Below are 18,646 nucleotides of genomic sequence, written 5' to 3'. Positions count from 1 at the left end.
ACATCCAGTCTGACAGAATGCTCCTTAAAATGTAAATGCAGAAGTCTGAATTTCCATCTTCAGTGTCTCATTTTCCCAAAGCTTAATTTTTCAGTTTTGTCAGCATGTGGCTTATTTCATCTGTACTTTTTAGTCTTTTCTCTGCTTTAATTTCCTACAAGTTATCTGAAGGATTTTACTTCATTTTATGCATTATTAAAAATATAAAGAAATTCTAGAATGTCTTTCTCCTGGAAAAAAATGCTGTAAGTAGTGCAAGTGTGTAGCTCTGGCAACAATGAAGGTGAATTCATCTGTTGACCAAGAACTGTTACTGGTCAGAACTGCAGCACTACCAAGTTCTCCTGCTGTAATATGGCAATATCTACGACTCTGAGGACAAGCATTTACCCCTGAATAAGATACGCATCTTATAGAGCCAACAGGATAACTCCATCTATTTTGCCTTGTGTAATAAATACTGCTGGTTCCAGGAGCACTGAAGACTATTGCTTCTTTCGTGGACATTGTGTTATGAACCTTTTTCCTACTTGGAGTACAAATGACTCCACCGTGTATTCATTTTCTAACACCTGCACTGCATGCTACAGATGGTACAGCCCAAAAATTTGCCTCAAAATGTGCTGTTATACATTAAAAAATTCAGTTTAATAGCATAATAGCTCTTCTATGATGGGAAGAATATATTACTATTTGTTTGTAATTATTGTATTTTCACACAAGAAAAAGTAATTATTTCTTTTCTTCCGCAAAAGTTTTATTCTGGCTTGCATCCCGCAACTTCTGTTTATGAAAAATTGGAAAGATCTTTGTGGTTGTATCAGATCACCTTTTTAACACTGACATCTCTATATGTATATGACACTCTTGCTGGCACAATGCAAAAGCTTGAACTACAAGAGGAACACACTTTTCTCCATGCAATCAGCTTATACTTTGATTTATTTTTTCATCTTATAGTTCAGGAACAAGGCCAATAACTAAGAAAAGGGAAAAACATAAAGAACAGTCTTACTTTTATAAACTACACATTAATTATCCTCACACCTTCCGTACACTGGAGTTCAAATACCACTACATTGTAATATAGTCACTTTGGCAAAGGAAGTCAAAGCTGCCCCTGGAAAGAACCAACATTTTGTGGAAGGTCTATGAAGCCTCTCAAATAAAAGGCAGTAGTTAACGGCAGCACTCTTTTCTTTCCTGCTGGTAACAAATATAAAGGACCTTGCAAAAAGAGCAAGACACAACAGTAAATTCTGAAAGACTGTACAGCTGTCTACAGTTTTTCTCATTGTGAAGAATGAAGAAACAAGAGTGCAGTTATGTGAGAGAGGAACTTTTAGCTTTATGTGTCAAAGACATTTTCACTCTATCTGAAGGGAATATCTTCCCTAAAAATACAGAAAGATCAGAAAGTAAAATGTTCATTGAGGAGAATCTCTGAAGCTTCAGCTGCAGCCACATAAACATCAATCACTGCTGCCTCATATTTAGAGGCTGCCTTTGTCTGCTCTGAACACTACCAGTCAATTAGGGACACAAAGGAAATGTCAAAGACTGTGCTTGCTGCAGCCTTTGTGTCAGATGCATCCCATGACACTATCATGTCCTCTGCAAGGGCCATGGCTTCAGACATATTGTAGACTATATAGTTACTCGTTCTGATATAGAAAACAGACAAATAGCCAAGAAAACTCCTCTCGTCAACAAATTTTGGGAGGTAAACACTTCTGAGCAATTTTGTGTAATGACAGAAAGGTAACAGTCTGCCTGAAATAAAAATAATGCATCTCCCATCAGGTGTACGTGGAGATGAAAGAAGTGTGGGGGTTCCCTTTTCAGTAGTGGTGGGGGAAAAAAATAAACAAATGAATAACAGTGAAGATCATTTGGAGATACAACCTAAAGCTGCCTAAAACAAGTCAGAAATTCTATTTATATCTTCTCCCTTATCTCCCAGACTGAGAGAAGGGAAATGAAGAATGTGGTAGCTTCTCTCTAGCACCTTGACACTATAAAAAAATGACATAACAAATTAATAGTTTAAAAATACCTCTGGTCATAAAATAGCAACATTTGTACTGGTCTGTACTTTATAAAGTTCAACAGACTGAAGAAAAAAAGGGAACTGGAGAGGAGAATGTCAGCCTTTTATGCTACTAGTTTGAAAGGAAAAGCAATTATGATAATAGATCATCCCTTTGTGGTTTCAGCACAGACAGAGGGTCAGGACATGTGCACTGAGCTCTAACAAATATACTGAGTATTAAAGTGTAAGTCCTTCAGTTTCTACCTTGTGGTGTTTCAACTCTTTATCAGGATACTTAAAAAAACTCTAAAAGGAGTTGTGAGCTAGATCAATCAATGCCTGTCATCTGTCTGCTGAGATTCACAAATAAAAGGCAGAAGAGAAGTTCACAGATATTGACAATATATGCATATTGATACTGAATGAATGATTCATGAAAAAATAGTTTAGAAGTAGAATCAAAAAATAACAGAATGGTTGAGGCTGAAAGGGACCTCGGGAGGTCATATTGTTCAACCTCCCTGCTCAAGCACGGCCCTAGCACCTCTTGCCCAGAGCTGTGTCCAGACAGCTTTTGAATATCTCAAAGTAAGGGAGCTTACACAACTTCTCTGGGAGACCCGTGCCATGACTCAGTCACCCTCACAGTAAAATAATGTTTCCTGATCACAGAATCATAGAATGGTTCGGGTTGGAAGGGACCTTAAAAATCATCTAGTTCCAGCTCCCATGCCATGAACAGGGATACCTTCCGCTAGATGAGGTTGCTCAAAGCCTCATCCAGCCTGGCCTTGAACAGTTCCAAGGAGGGGGCATCCACAACTTCTCGGTCAACAGAGAAGATGTTCAGAGGGACCCTCCTGTTTTTCAGCTTGTGCCCATTGCCTCTTACTCTGTCACTGGACACGACTGAAAAGAGTCTGGCTGTGCCACCTTTGCAACCTCTCTTCAGGTATTTGTACACACTGGTGAGATTCCTCCTGAGACTTCTCTTCTGCAAGGTAAGCAGTCCCAGCCCTTTCAATCTTTCCTCATAGGAAAGATGCTTCAGTCCCTAAATTATCTTCATGTCCCTTTGCTGGATTCTTTCTAGTATCAATATCATAGATTCTTTTTCTGAACTCATGGTTTAGTATTTCCTTGTATTTGTTTATTGAATTTCTGCATATTACATTTCACAATTTTATGATTCTGTGTATTGTTCTGAAATATTGCTGGAAGTAACAAGGCTCCTATGGGCATCCAGCCATTCAGTTTGTAAAATGCATAGTATTCCATATTATTTCATCTGTTCATTTCACTCTGCACTGTCCTAGTCTCTGAAAATATAACTAACCCCTGCTTTGTCAGGTAACAGGAATATTCACAGGAGGCAGCTAGGGGGAGGAAAACCTGGAAGACATGTTTTCACAACATAATTTTATATAGAGAATGAAGAACTATATCAGCTATATGTTGGATTGGCCAACAAACTAGCCCTCAGTGCTCCAAATGGATCAAACAGCTTATGTAGCAGTACCACAAGGCTAAAATCAAGACAAGTTTTCCTAACATCTTTTACAGCACTTCACCAGTTGCAATATGTTTTACATAATCAGTGGGAGGAATTGTTATTAAGACAGCATTTTAGGTCCCCCCCAAAACTCAGTCAGGAAAATTGCCAAAAAAGACAAATAAATTAAAAAAAAAAAAAAAGTTGACCTTGCAAAAAAAAAATTGGATACTTGCATTTGATCCAATTCAGTGATAATTTAAAACCACACTGAAATGGTCTGAAGTCTGCAATAAGTAGGAGGAAACATCAAGTGACTGTTGGCAGTCTACAGGAGATGTGATAAAATAAGGTGATAAAACCCCTGACTCAACGAGCTCTGCAAACCATCTATAAGCCTCAGAAGAGTGAATTATGGGGATAGACAGCAGTGAAAAATTGGATCAAAAGGAAGTTGTGATCTAACAAAATTGAAGAAGAACACCAGGGCAAAAGAAGCACCATGAGAATGCAGACACTCCTATGGCAACACTCAAAGTCTGATCAAACCTCATTTAACCATAGCTCTGCTTCTCTGTAGTGGATGTAGAGCCAATGTGACATATACATATTCTGTAGTTCTTGATAATAAAATCTCATGTTCATTGTGTCATTATCTTGCTAGTTTGAAGCATCATGATAAGGCAGAATTGCTATTCACATTCTTTGTCGGGGCTCTCTTGTTCACCTCCTCTGAGAACAAACTGCTACAGACCACCTATTACAGAAGAAGCCAGAGTTCCATAATTGCTTGAACAGAAATACAAAGCCCGTTTCAAATGCAACTGTGTTTATTGTTATAGTCACCATGCCCTATGTGTTCTTTTCATCTGTAAAGTATGAAAGAATTCATATAGAACATGTGGTGTATCCAGTGGAAGGGGAAGGGAAAAAAAAAGTGGAGCACCACAGGCAATATGTTATTACAGTAAGCACTATTTTAAGCAGTGGAAGCTGCTTCCCCCTCTCTATATTTAATTGGTGTCTCCAATTACATTCAAAAAGCACAAAAACACAAAAGCATGAAAATTTGCAAAAATCATTAACAAGCACCTCTTCTGAAAAAACATTTTTTTTGTCTTCTCATGACACTTGTTAGTTTAATCAGCTGCCATTTTTGCAGGCAGTCCCAGATACTGTCATATTACTTGCATGGAACTACATAGACATATTTGTGCAAATAGGTTTTATGAAAGTAGCAAAAGATCAAATCAATTTAATGATTAAATTTTTAGTTTCCCAGGGGTCAAGACTCACAAGGACAGAAATATTCACTTAAAAATTGTAACTGGCAAAACAATGTAGAAATGAAGAAAATCTACATCCTATATAGACCGGAGTACGAACCAGGAACAATATTCATAAAACCTACAACAGTTCTGTCCTCCCAAGCATTCTATTTATTTCTTAACAAAATATACAAAGTATAAAAAACATATAGCTAGTTCTATTATTAAATATAATCAAGGAAGGAATACAAGAATTTGCAGTCTGTTACTACCTCACATCCTCCTGCATAGCCAAGATGCATGCACAAATGCCTTATTTAATAACACTTTCTCTCCTTTGAGTTTGTATTACTGCTGATATATGTTCCTTAGAAAACTTGACAATGTCCTATGAAAAACTTGCCTCTAATTTCAAATGTGGTTGCAGATAAGCCAAATTCATGTGAATTCACCTATTTGACCCTCAGTGATTTTGGAGACCTTTTTACATTATCTTCAGTTTTCAGAATGCACATGAGGTGCAATGGCAATTGCATTTTCTTTCCCAAGTTCCAACCCATCAAAGTAAAGCTATGATCTGCTGTGATCTATGACAATAAGGGTGACTTAGGATTTCCTAGTATAACTGTATACCCCAAAATTTCTATGAACAATAGTTTTATCATAAAGAACTAAATCTATATGCCTGTACTGATTATGTTTTGGCAGTAGTTATAGCCTCCATCCCATCTACTCAATCTACTTCAGATTTCTCAGTTCCTGAACTCACTAGTTTTCCATGTTTCAGAAGGCCAAAAAAGACAACAAAACTTTACCTATCCCCAGCACAAATAACTGGCCTACAGTCAGGAGAGGCTTATCTAACACAATCATGGTGCAGTTAGTTAGTATCAAGAGACGTAAGTCAGGCACTTGCAGATCCAGGAGAATCCCATGTCGTAGCTTCTAAAATATCGTCATTACTTAGATCCATAAAGAATGGACAAATTATCCAAGAATAAGCATAATATTGTTTCTAGAAAGACGTAATCAGCTATGAAAATAAAAAATCAGAAACAGTCCTTAAAATCCAGACCTCATATTCTTACAGCACAGAAGCAGTGGTCTGGAATGAAGGTTGTAATACATATATGGTAATGAAACATGAGCAAATAGAGGTGATTTGGTCTGGCTAACGTCTGTATTGATGTAAGCCAGAAACAAGCACACTCAACTGTACAGACAGAGGACAGAGAGTTAACTCTTTTCCCATCTGAATATTCCAATACATTGTTGTTTCTGATGGACAGAACAGTCACAGTAAAGATTCTTACATAAAGAAAATTGTTACCATTCTTTTCCTCAGCAGTTTACTTGCCTAGACCCAAATGTGACTTTATTAAAATATATTTCAAACATGATCACATTTATGTGTACAACAGGTATTTGTAAACTCTTGTGTTAAAATATTATGGTCTCTTTAAACAGATATGAAGTACAGAGTGTATGCATCATAAGTAATGAAATATTATTCCAAGTGGTGTTTCATGGATTCCCCCAATCAATCAAATAATAATAAAAAAAAAAACAACACAGGTCATTTTTCTGGGATACAAGTTAAAAATTAAACAGTTTGCAATACAATAATTTTGAGCCTCGTTGTTTAAACATGTAAAAAAAAACTATTGTACTTCAGAGCACTCACTGAGTCTTTTCACAAAGTTGCTTGTTATTATGTCACTTTGGGACACATGGCAATTGTAAACAGCTCACCCAGCTAGGCTTAAAATAAGTAGATATTATTTCTTTGAAGTATATTTCTGATGTCTACCTTCGGATAAACTTTTCCCCTGAATCATAGAACCACAGAATCTTTGGGTTAGATGGACCTTTAAAGGTCATCTAGTCCAAACCCTCAGCAATGTGCAGGGATAGATCAGGCTGCTCAGAGCCCCGTCCAACCTGACCTTGAATGTTTCCAGGGATGGGGCATCTACCACCTCTCTGGGCAACCTGTGCCAGTGTTTCACCACCCTCAGTGTGAAAAATTTCTTCCTTCTATCTAGTCTAAATCTACCCACTTTTAGTTTAAAACCATTAACACCTTGTCCTATTGCAACAGGCCTTGCTAAAAAGTCTGTCCCCAGCTTTCCTATAGGCCCCTTCAAGTACTGGCAGGCTGCAATAAGGTCTCCCTGGAGCCTTCTCTTCTCCAGGCTGAACAACCCCAACTGTCCCAGCATGCCCTCACAGGAGAGGTGTTTGGTCCTCCCCTGGACCCTCTCTTAACAGCTCCATGTCTTTCCTGTGCTAAGGGGTCCAGAGCTGGACGCAGGACTCCAGGTGGGGTCTCACCAGAGCAGAACAGAGGGGCAGAATCCTCTCCCTTGACCTGCTGGCCACGCTGCTTTTGATGCAGCCCAGGATACGGTTGGCCTTCTGGCGTGCAAGCGCACATTGCCGGCTTATGTCCAGCTTTTCATCCACCAGCACCAGTAAGTCCTTCTCAGCAGGGCTGCTCCTAATCCCTTCATCCCCCAGCCTGTACTGATACACTGGGTTGCCCTGTCCCAGGTGCAGGACACTGTACTTGGCCTTGTTGAACCTCATGAGGTTTACATGGGTCCATTCCTTGAGCTTGTCCAGGTGCCTCTGGATGTCATCCTGTCCCTCAGGTATGTCCACTGCACCACTCAGCTTGGTGTCATCTGCAAACTTGCTGAGTGTACACTTGATCCCACTGTCTATGTCATTGGTGAAGATATTAAACAGTACTGGTCCCAGTACGGACCCCCGAGGGACACCACTCATCACTGATCTCCATCTGGACATTGAGCCACTGACCACTACCCTCTGGGTGTGACCATCCAACCAATTCCTCACCCACACAACAGTCCACACATCAAATCCATATCTCTCCCATTTAGAGAGAAGGATGTTGGGGGGGACTGTGTCAAAGGCCTTACAGAAGTCCAGATAAACGACATCCATAGCTCTTCCTTTGTCCACCAATGTGGTCACTCCATCCTAGAAGGTCACTGGGCTGGTCAGGCAGGACTTGCCCTTGTGGCAGCCATGCTGGCTGTCTCAAATCACCTCCTTGTCCTCCACGTGCCTTAGCATAGCTTCTACGAGGATCTGCCCCATGATCTTCCCAGGCACAGAGGTGAGGCTGACAGATTGGTAGTTCCCAGGGTCATCCTTTCTAGTCTTCTGAAAAATGGGTGCAATGTTTCCCTTTTTCCAGTCTCCAGGGACTTCCCCTGACTGCCATGAGTTTTCAAATACCATGGAGAGTGGCTAGGACTCTGGGATGCATCTCATCAGGTCTCAGAGATTTGTGCACATTCAGGTTCCTCAGGTGGTCTTGAACCTGATCTTCTCGGACAGTGGGAGGGACTTTGCTCCTCCAGTCCCCATCTTGCAGTCCATCCCCTCAAGAGGTGTGGGAAGAGAGGTTGCCAGTGAAGACTGAGGCAAAGAAGTCATTGAATACCTCAGCCTTCTCCTCATCCATTGTTACCAGTCTGCCAGTCTTGCTCATCAAGGCGGGTACACTTTCTTTGACTTTCCTTTTTTGGCTGACATACCTTCTTTCAAGTAACAAGTCTTCTTTTCTTCCAAGGTCCTTCCAAGAAAACAGTATGTAAGCAAAACTTTCCCATTTCTGTGAATGTCCTTCAATTATGGGGCAAAATTCCTGCTTTCCCCCTGCCATTTTTATTTCTTTTTTACAGGTCTTTTTATTCTTCCTGGGTTAAGTTACTAGGAAACAACAGACTTCACAGGACCTGCTAAACATTGTGTGGGAAACACAAGCTATTTTCTGGACTCCTAGAAAATAGTTTTATCCAGCATAGGGGAAGCACGAAGCTCTTGTGTGAAGCCAGCACTGAGCCCAGTATTTAGCCCATATTGTTATCAGTGAGAGAAAAGACAACTTTTTCTTTGTTTCATGCTTTTACTTTGAGCGTATGACCATTTGAGCATGTAATTCAGATAAAAGGAAACCAACAGAAAATAATTCCATCATCAGATCTACACAGTGCCTACTGAAATAGACATAACCCAGTCTGAATGTTTCATACAGAAAAGAATCACTTAGTAATCCATTACTTCACCCTGCCAATGAACTGCCCAAACTCTTCATTTTATCTCACTGAAAAATAACAGCGCAACTCTTGTAGTTTGGTGAAAAAGACCACGCAACCGGGCCATAAAACATAAGCCAGATTGCAAACAAATTATAACAGAAAGTAAGAAGTCATGTAATGATTTTATGAAATCATGGAACACGATTTTCAATTAGATTTTATTCCTGAATATTTTTTCAACAGATGTGAAGTTAGTTTATCAGCTCCAGGTCTTAAGGATATCTTAAATTCTTAGCATATATTGAGAATTAAGAAATAAGACAATGCCTTCTATTAGTAAATTGTTTTCTTTCCTCAGGCTCTACTCTTGCAAAATAGAATCTATTTAACATTACTTTACATTAATAAGTAATTTTGTAGTTGTGAGCTGACATATCTCATCACAATTCTGCTCCAATAACAAAACCTTCAATGTTTCTAATGTTTTACACACCTTGTAATTGTCCTAAATCTCCACAATCAATGTATTCTCTCTTGGGTTAATGTAGTATACCCATTTAGTACCTCAATTATAAACTGGAAGATAATGAATGTTAATATTCCTGTCAGCAATTCAAAATAGCTTGCAGGTATATGGGTGTGCAGCACTCAACAGAAATCCAAATGTCTCAATCTGCTTCTGCTTAAATTTATTGAAATTTTGACAGTGTATGTTAAGACTAAGGGGTTTAATTTTTCCATTATTTTTGTTATATTAGTTTTTCAGTTTTCCAGCAGCTGATTACAAGTTTTGAACAGCTTTCCCTATTTACCTTAATTTAAATCTTTTTTTTTTTCTTTTGGCCTCCTTCAATTCTAATTACATTTTTTGTCACAGCAAAGAGAACTCTACAAGAAACCAACAATTGTTTCTATAGCATAACCTAATAGCAATACACTTGACACTAATGGAAACAGCCCTAAACTAAGAGTCAGAAGCCCAGCTCCTGGTGCTAACAATAACAGAAATGTTATTCTCTTTTGTACACACAACTAGAAAAGAACTTTATGGTAATTTTCTTGCAGCCTTGTCATATGCAACTTGTTCACGAATTTATCAATTTTTATCTTAAAGTTATTTAGGTTGTCTGCCCTGTCTTGTAACCTTATTGACTTAGTGTACTTTCCTTTCTTCTTTTTTCTAATTGAAACATATTTATGTCCATTTCATGAAATGTCCATTTCTCAAGCTCCTCCTTCTACTGAACTAACTTTGTTCTTTTCCACGTGTTTATCTCTGCAGGTAACAGTCCAAAACCCCTCACACTTAATTTATGCTACTTTAAACAAGCTGCTGGTTTTTCTGCTCACTTGCCTCACACTTTCTGTGACTGACTGGTGTGGTTTGACCCCAGCCAGCAACTAAGCCCCACGCAGCCGCTCACGGTGGGACGGGGGAGAGAATTGGAAGAGTAAAAGTGAGGAAATTCATGGTTTGAGATAAAAACAGTTTATTAACAAATGCATAATCCGCACACGAAAGCAAAACAAGGAATTCATTCACCACTCCCCACGGGCAGGCAGGGGTTCAGCCATCTCCAGGGAAGCAGGGCTGCATCATGCATAACGGTTTCTTAGGAAGACAAACGCCATCACTCTGAACGTCCCTCCATCCCTTCCTTCTTCTTCGTCCCAGCTTTATATACCAAGCATGACGTCATATGGTAGGGAATATCCCTTTGGCCAGTCTGGGTCAGCTGTCCCGGCTGTGTCCCCGCCCAGCTCCCCGTGCACCCCCAGCCTTCTTGCTACCGCCCAGCATGAGAAGCTGGACTGTCCTTGCCTGCTTAGCAACAACTGAAAACACCAGCACATTATCAACATTTTCTCATCCCAAATCCAAAACATAGCCTCACACTAGCTTCTGTGAAGAAAATTAACTCTATCCTGGCTGAAACCAGGACATTATCCACCCCTTGTTCCACACCATTTACGTTATGCTCAGGTACTACACTATTCAATACAACCTCATTGACTACCACTCCCCTTCCCCATCTTTGATGTAATACACAGATTATGGTCCCCTTAGTCCATTGACCATCCCTGTAAAATGTCTGTGAAATGTCCACAAATGTCCAGGAAATGTCCACCGAATTCATTTAGTCCATGACTTTGGGCTCCATCCCTTACGGTGGTCACTCAGCAAAGGCGAGGGAGGGTGTTGCATGGAGTAACTGGGCACCAAAGCCAGCTCAGGTCAGGTCACTGCTGCACTTGTGCTGCTTGTCCTCCATTGGTTCAGGTGGTTCCTGCTATAGTAGTTCCTATAACATGCAACTCAAATCATGGGTTACAACAGTTTAAAGGTATTTCCATTACAATCTCCACCCCCGGGCCCTTTGGACTGGATCATAGGGTTTAACATTGCAAGAACTCCTTCCCTTGCCCCTGTTCCAGCTTGGACTTATCCACAGAGTGCAGTCCCTTCCATGAGTCAGTCTCTCCACGGGTATATCTGCCGCGGCATAGACTTATCCACAGTTGTAGTCACTTTGAGGTGCACCTGCTCCAAAATGGCCGCCTCCTCCATGGGCCACAAAGCTTTCAGAGATATACCTGCTCCAGCTCCACAGCCACAGTCCCTCCAGAAGTAAAACTGCTCCAACACGGCCTTATGCACAACCACTGATGCTTCAAGGTGTACCTGCTGCAAGATGGATTTATCCACAGCCATAGATACTTCAAGATGTACCTTCTCCAGCATGGACTTACCCTTGTGCCACAGTCCCTTCAGAGGTGTACCTGCTGCAGCACAGACATAACCATGGCCAAAGATGCTTCGAGATATACCTGCTCTGGCAAGGGCTTATGCACAGCTGCAGACGTTTCGGGGTGTCCTGCTCACTGACTCAGCTTCCTGATTCAGGAAAACACATGGGAAATATGAGGAAATATGTGGAAAATACAAGGTAAATTATGGTAGAAGTTATTTCCAGTATAATCTACCCATCACTGGTTCTTCTGTAGCTAGATCTCTGCACAGTCCACAGAGAAAGAAACTGTCATGACCCCTATAGTTGAATCATAGGTTCTTAATTCAAGTCAAGTTGACCTAGTGTTCAGGTTATTCCTCGGTGATGGCTTGTGCTGTTAAAAGTTTGCCCAGGATTTAAGTATTTTGTACCTTAGAATCATAGAATCATTTACGTTTGAAAAGACGTTTAAGATCATTGAGTCTTTGGTACATCACAGGCTTTCTCTTTTCAAAAGATACATACAAGCAACTTGTCTGTTTGTGTATATCTTACGTGTTTCTGCATGTGCCTCCTCCACAAATAGTCTGAAGCTGTGACAGTTCATAAGGGCATCATAAAGATCTCCAGAATCCATTCTGCAGCAGGCTTCATACCAGTATTTCATCAGCTAGTGTTAATGGCAAAGGACAAGCTAAAGACTCCTTTATTGCTGTTGTATCAGCACTTGAACACAAAATGAAACCTTGCTTTTTTCATTCAGCAACAGGCCTGTTTTACCTCAGGCAATTCCTACTTTGCTCACCCGTCTGTTAGCCAAAACAGCAGCCACCATGGGATTAGTAAATTATTCTCTCAGTGTTTAAGCTTCTACATGAATGGGAGCCAAATAAACTCAAAGGTGTGTGGTGTGGTGTTCCTCATGCTCATTCCTTAAACAAAAAAAAAATCTGCAAACTTTATATTTAACTTTCTCAACAGCTGAGAGTACTCTGAGATGCATCAATAGAAATACAGAAAATAATAGTAATATTATTTTCTATTAAAGGTCTGTTCCATGGGTACACTGAACAAAGTTGTCACAACAGTTTCTCTGGTCAGCAGCACACAAGAACAACAATGTGGTCAGCATTATATCTGGCCACCCCTGACATTCAGGTACCCTCCTACAGGGTGGGAATTTTTTTGTGGTAGAACTTTTGATGTAAATCCAAAGTAAAGTTTAATTAGATGCTTTCATTCTATAATTCAGTACTTACCAGTAGATTTCAAGTAAAACCTCTTTCGCAGTCTCTATTAATATCTAAACAAAGTCTCCAGAAATTACAGGGAAGCTTTATTATTCATGTGAAGTGGAGCAAATGTTCCAGTAGCAGGAGGCGTTATTTCAGAATAAGGTTACAGGTAAATAAACTACTGACAAGAAGAGCAACTAGACAGGAAGCAGAAGACAGAAGCTAACACATACTGAAGAGTAATTATGAAAAAAATGGGCCAAACCCATGCAACATTTCAGAAACAAGTTCTAATTCTTTCCAGAGAAGAAAGAGTTTGGATCAGGAGTGAAGGATTCTACACAGCAGTAAAAGCCTGTGTTCTTTATCTCCTGGTCTGTGCCCCTATTTCAGGAATAGTTTACCAGTGTACTCAAAGCAGGCATAAGGGACTAATTTTGTGCCTTATAATCAAATTTACAACAGTTACTATTTCTCATTCTTTTTCCATTATTGAATCTTCATACACCATATTGAAGCAACAGCCATAAATACAGCAAAGTAATAAAATGTTTTGTTTGCAATCTGATAGAGCACATACTTCCCTCACCTATCTGAAAACCCTGGTGTTAAACTATCATCCTCTGCTTTTAGTATAACCTAGAAGTTCTTAACAGAAAATGGTGCTGTAAAAAGTGAAATAAAATAAAAACACTGAAGTGACTCAATTCTGTTCTTTTCAGACACTTGGCATCAATATTAGAAAATAAGGTAAACGTCTCACTGCTTTGGAGGTGGGGAGTTAATTTTTATACTGATTTTCTCAACAAACTGAGATGATACCTAAAGAATCTCTCTTTTAAAATTCTAACTTTTAAAATCTAATTTGAACCCGTAAGATTTTTATATATACATATATTAAAAAATATATATTTTTTATATATATATATATAAAGCCCCCAGTATTCCAAACCTGAAAACTGGTAGTTTAGGTACAGAGAGTTTCATTCGTCTTTACAGACTAGTCTCAGACTACATGAACCATGATGAAATCTGGCAGAACGGTTCCCATAATGCACTATGACAGCTTAGCAAAAGAAGAGAGTGAAATATCAGGGAAAATGTAGCATGGTAGGAGCAATGCAAAACATATAACTGTTGCTTATCATGTCCAGAAAATTTCTAAGAAAATTGAGCTTTTTCCTTAGCAAGGTTAAGGGACAATTCATCCTTCTTCAGAGAAAATAGTTTGTAGAATCTCCATGCTCTAGACAGTAAAGTGGTATTTTATTATGTCTTTTTTCTGAAATACTTCATACAATATGGTTCTAAACATTTGGATGAGGAGACTATCCTCAGCATTAAATATTTCAATGGATTATTGTATTTCAAACAACTAATGGGTTTATAAACTGAGTTTATTAAAACAATATCTAAGCTTAGCTATGGATTATGGGTTGAAGAGGCAACAGTTTTTGAATGTACAGCTACTGTTATTTTTCTCTTATTTTTAATTAGGAATGAAGTGAGTGTAGATTTGTGAATTCTGGTCAATGAACATTTTGCCTCTTTTTAGCCCTTCCTGATTCAGAACCCACGCCCTCAAAACAGTCTGCTTACAACAAACGCACATTTTCTCTCAAAGAAGAAAAAGTATTTATTCTTACATGCTTAGTAGGGTATAAACCCATTTTGTGATGGTTTTGGTTTGCATTTTATGTCAAAATACAAAATTAGAATATACTGATATACAGGTATTATTGCTACATGAGTGGTGAGCTATTTTATGAATGAATGTGGAATTGAATGACCCTATTATAACTCTGTAGTAACATAGGAAACCATGTGAGTTCAGAATGTTTATAATAACTGAAAAAGGTATTAGGCATCTGGTGTTGATTAAGAAAACACTTTTGCTAAGCTCAGAAATACAGAACTACTTTTTGTAGGACTGTTAAAAAGAAAAGTTCTTTCCTTATAGGCTATTTAATTTATTTTAAAGCTGACTGGAATGTATAAGTAGAAGCAATGAAAACCACTTGAAAGAGAAACTCAACTTGTATTAAAATCTAATAGTATCTCAGAAAATGAAGGAAATAAAAGGAAATGTTAAAACCTATATTCTCAAAATTGACCAGAGAAAGGAAAAGGCAACATAACCATGAAGCTAAAGATTTGTAACTCTATTGAAAGTATGAACATGTGGTTTACTAATAGAATGCAGTCAACACTACTCCATAAAAGGGTGGCATCAACGCAAGGATGACAGCAGCCATTTGAAAACTAAAGAAACTAAAAGAGATTACTTCACATCTCTGGACTGTGATTAAAAGAGAAATAATTACATTTGGCCTAGTAACTGGTAACTGCTTGTTTAATACTTAATAAACCTTCCCTAAGGCCAGAGAACTCATGTAATAAGGAAGAAATGGGCCAAGACAACATTTCAGGACAGGAGTATTTTGTTCTGACACAATATTTTGATTTCTGCTCAAAATTTTAGGCTATCATCAGTTGGAGGGGTTTTTTTTCCCTTTTGGCTTCCCTCAGAAACAATTAAGGATATTCATTAAGCTATTTTCAATCCCTGTTAGAAGCCAGGGATATGCCTCTGAAGGGACAAGTAGACAAGAACAAAACCTACATTGCCAAGAGTACAATGCCAGCAGCTAGATGAAGGTGCAAAACGGACTATGGGATTAGGAAATCTTGGCTGGAATTTGCAAGAGCTTCTGCAGGTGTGGTGGGTTGATCTTGGCTGGACACAGGGGCCACCAAGCTGCTCTATCACTCCCCTCCTCAGCCAGATGGGGGGAGATGGAGAAAATTAACCAAATACGTGGGTCAAGATAAATGCAGTTAAATAAGCAAAAAGCAAAGGCCGCGTGCGGAAGCAAAACAAAACAAAAGATTTATTCTCTACTTCCCATCATCAAGCGATGTTCAGCCACTTCCCAGGAAGCAGGGCTTCAGTACATGTAGCAGTTGCTTCAGAAGACAAACATCAAAAAATCAAATACCCCTCCGTCCTCCTTTCTCTTAGCTTTTATTGCTGAGCTGACATCATACAGTATGGAATATCCCTTTGGCTAGTTTGGGTCATCTCTCCTGGCTGTGTCCCCTCCCAAGATCTTCCCCAACTCCAACCTACTGGGCGGTGGGGGAGAATGTTGGAGAGACAGCCTTGATGCTGTGGAAGCACTGCTCAGCAGTAGCTAAAACTGTGTTATCAACGCTGTTCTAGCTACCAATACAAAGCACAGCACTATAAGGGCTGCTATGGGGAAAATTAACTCTATCTCTCTCAGCCAGACCCAATACAGCAGGAATTAAATTCCTGAGGTAGAGGGACTGTTGCAGAAGGAATAGATGTGAGGAGTCTGAAGGTGGGTTGTGTGCTTCACTGGGAGAGCAAGAGCTACCTGGCTAGAGCTAGAGAAAGAGGAACTGACCTGAAAAGGTGAAAGAAGAAAGATGCCTTGTAGGAGTGAGCAAATTCTCTATTAGGTTTGTTAGAAAGAGAAGTTCTTGGAAAGTCATTGGCAGAGAAATATTCAGGGGATGTGAAACTCCAGGTTAGTAAACACTGGAAGAAGCTAGCGCAAAAGAAAGAGATTCAGTGCTCTGAGTCATGATAGATCACTTAATCACTTCAAAGCACTCTGTACCTGAATATTTCTACTGGGTTTGGTTGGGAGTTTGAGTAAAGCCACAGAAACTGCCATATTTTCTACATACATTCCATATCTTCATGTATAGACTTCTATAAACCCTGGAATTTTATTTTTTTTCTCACTATGAGAAAGCTTAATTTTTTTTCGGAAGGTTTAATTGTAATTATAGTGGCATCCAGGTCAATTTATGAAAATCAGAATGCCTTTAGTTTTCATTTTTAAATGCTAAATTTCCCATTCCTAGCTTCAATCGTTGTAGCTGTGTTCTACACCTCTTAAATTTCTCCTTTTAACTACAAAACAAACTTAAATGACACTTTAACAGTGAAAGGGTACTAGAATGATGCATATATAAAGTTCTCTGAAAGAATGTACAGTGATCAATATGTGTCAAAGTAATGATTCATAGATTAATCTTTCTCTAAATATTTGATTCACACTCAAGAAAGTTTACAAACTATTCATTTGCACTTCCTTGTGTCTTGGTTTCATCCTAAAAATTATACTATCAAACCCCTTTACTCACCAGATTGTTTCACTTAGTATGTAAATATCAGCTTCCCTGATATTTATGGGCATACTTCTCTCATTTTTAAGTGGTTCAGGGGGTTTTGTGTTTTTGTTTCTTTGGGGTTTTTTTTTAATATAAATAGAAGTCATCCATAGCCCACGGGCAAAGGCAAACCTTTTTATAGAAGAAACATTTCTAACTTAATGAATTAGTAGTTCTTGCTCAACGTGGTGGGTTGACCCTGACTAGATGACAAGTGCCCACCAAAGCCACTCTGTCACTCCCCTTCTCAGCTGGACAAAGGAGAGAAAGTGTAATGAGAAGCTTGTGGGTCGGGATAAGGACAGGGAGAGATGACTCACCGAGTACCATCATGGGCAAAACAGACTCGATGTGGGGAAATTAACTTAATTTATTCCCAATCAACTCAGAAAAAGATAATGAGAACTAAATCCAAATCTTAAAACACCTTCTCCCCACCTCTCCCTTCTTCCCTTCCAGGCTCAACATCACTCCCATTTTTTCTCTACCTCCTCCCCCAGAGCAGCACAGGGGGACAGGGAATGGGGGTTGCAGTCAGTTCATCACACATTGTTTGTGTGGAGTGGAGTTCAACCAGGTTTTCCATAACATTAAATGGCCAATGCTGCAACTGAATTAGGGCATTTAGAGGTAGAATATTGGTAGATCTGGCAACCAACTGGAAATATGCTGAGATACCAGCGGAAAACGGCAATCTTAAAAAAAAAAAAATCTTAAAACTTTGGTTTTAATTTTAAAAAGGTCCTAGCTTCTATTCTTACCTATGCTGGCAGGGGTCAAGCCTACTACTATAAAATGCTTATAACAAGGTGAAAAAATCAGTGCCATAAAGAGGCTGTGCAGTGGAGGGAGGCTTCACACAATTCAGGATTGTAGTTCTATGTCATGTCCCTTTTGGGTTTACCTGGATTGATGGGCAGAAAGGGGATGAAAAGCAGCCTGGACTGGGATCTGCACCATTCTCTGAGTGGGAAGTAAGCAGCCCTTTCTTCAGTTACACCTTCCTAACAAGACCTATGGTTAGGTCAGAGTCCTTTTCAGTTCAAGGTCTTATAATGCAATCGCCTGTGCAGACTGCCTCATCCCTCACTTTGAACACAAAGGTTCAGACATTCCTAAATTTCAGTGGATTTTTTTAATGAGTATAAAATCTAGTAAGAATATGGTTCAATTACGCAGTTTTCTATCATATGCAGGAAACAACTCTGGGACAAAGGGGAATTAGCTCAAATGGTAGAGCGCTCGCTTAGCATGCGAGAGGTAGCGGGATCGATGCCTGCATTCTCCAGCGTTTGAGGCCACACCTTGAATCCTGTGTTCAGTTTTGGGCCCCTCACTACAAGAAGGATGCTGAGGTGCTGGAGCGTGTCCAAAGCCGGGCAACGAAGCTGGTGAGGGGTCCGGAGCACAAGTCTTATGAGGAGCGGCTGAGGGAACTGGGGTTGTTTAGTCTGGAGAAGAGGAGGCTGAAGGGAAACCTTATCACTCTCTACAACTACCTGAGAGGGGGTTGTGGTGAGGTGGGTGTTGGTCTCTTCTCCCAAGTAACCAGCGATAGGACGAGAGGAAATGGCCTCAAGTTGCACCAGGGGAGGTTTAGATTGGATA

At 39.6% G+C, this 18,646-nt stretch overlaps 1 non-coding gene across 1 annotated transcript; it reads left to right on the top strand.

Moving 5' to 3' along the window:
• The first annotated feature begins 18,253 nt into the window (after positions 1-18,253).
• On the top strand, positions 18,254-18,326 carry TRNAA-AGC. The gene has a single exon. It is a non-coding gene; the product is annotated as a tRNA-Ala (tRNA).
• The last annotated feature ends 320 nt before the right edge of the window (positions 18,327-18,646 follow it).

This window comes from Phaethon lepturus, unplaced genomic scaffold, assembly GCF_000687285.1.
Source record: "Phaethon lepturus isolate BGI_N335 unplaced genomic scaffold, ASM68728v1 scaffold1285, whole genome shotgun sequence".
Classification (NCBI taxonomy): Eukaryota; Metazoa; Chordata; class Aves; order Phaethontiformes; family Phaethontidae; genus Phaethon; species Phaethon lepturus.
Note: the sequence above shows the minus strand (reverse complement) of the source record. Positions and strands in the feature narration are given on the sequence as shown.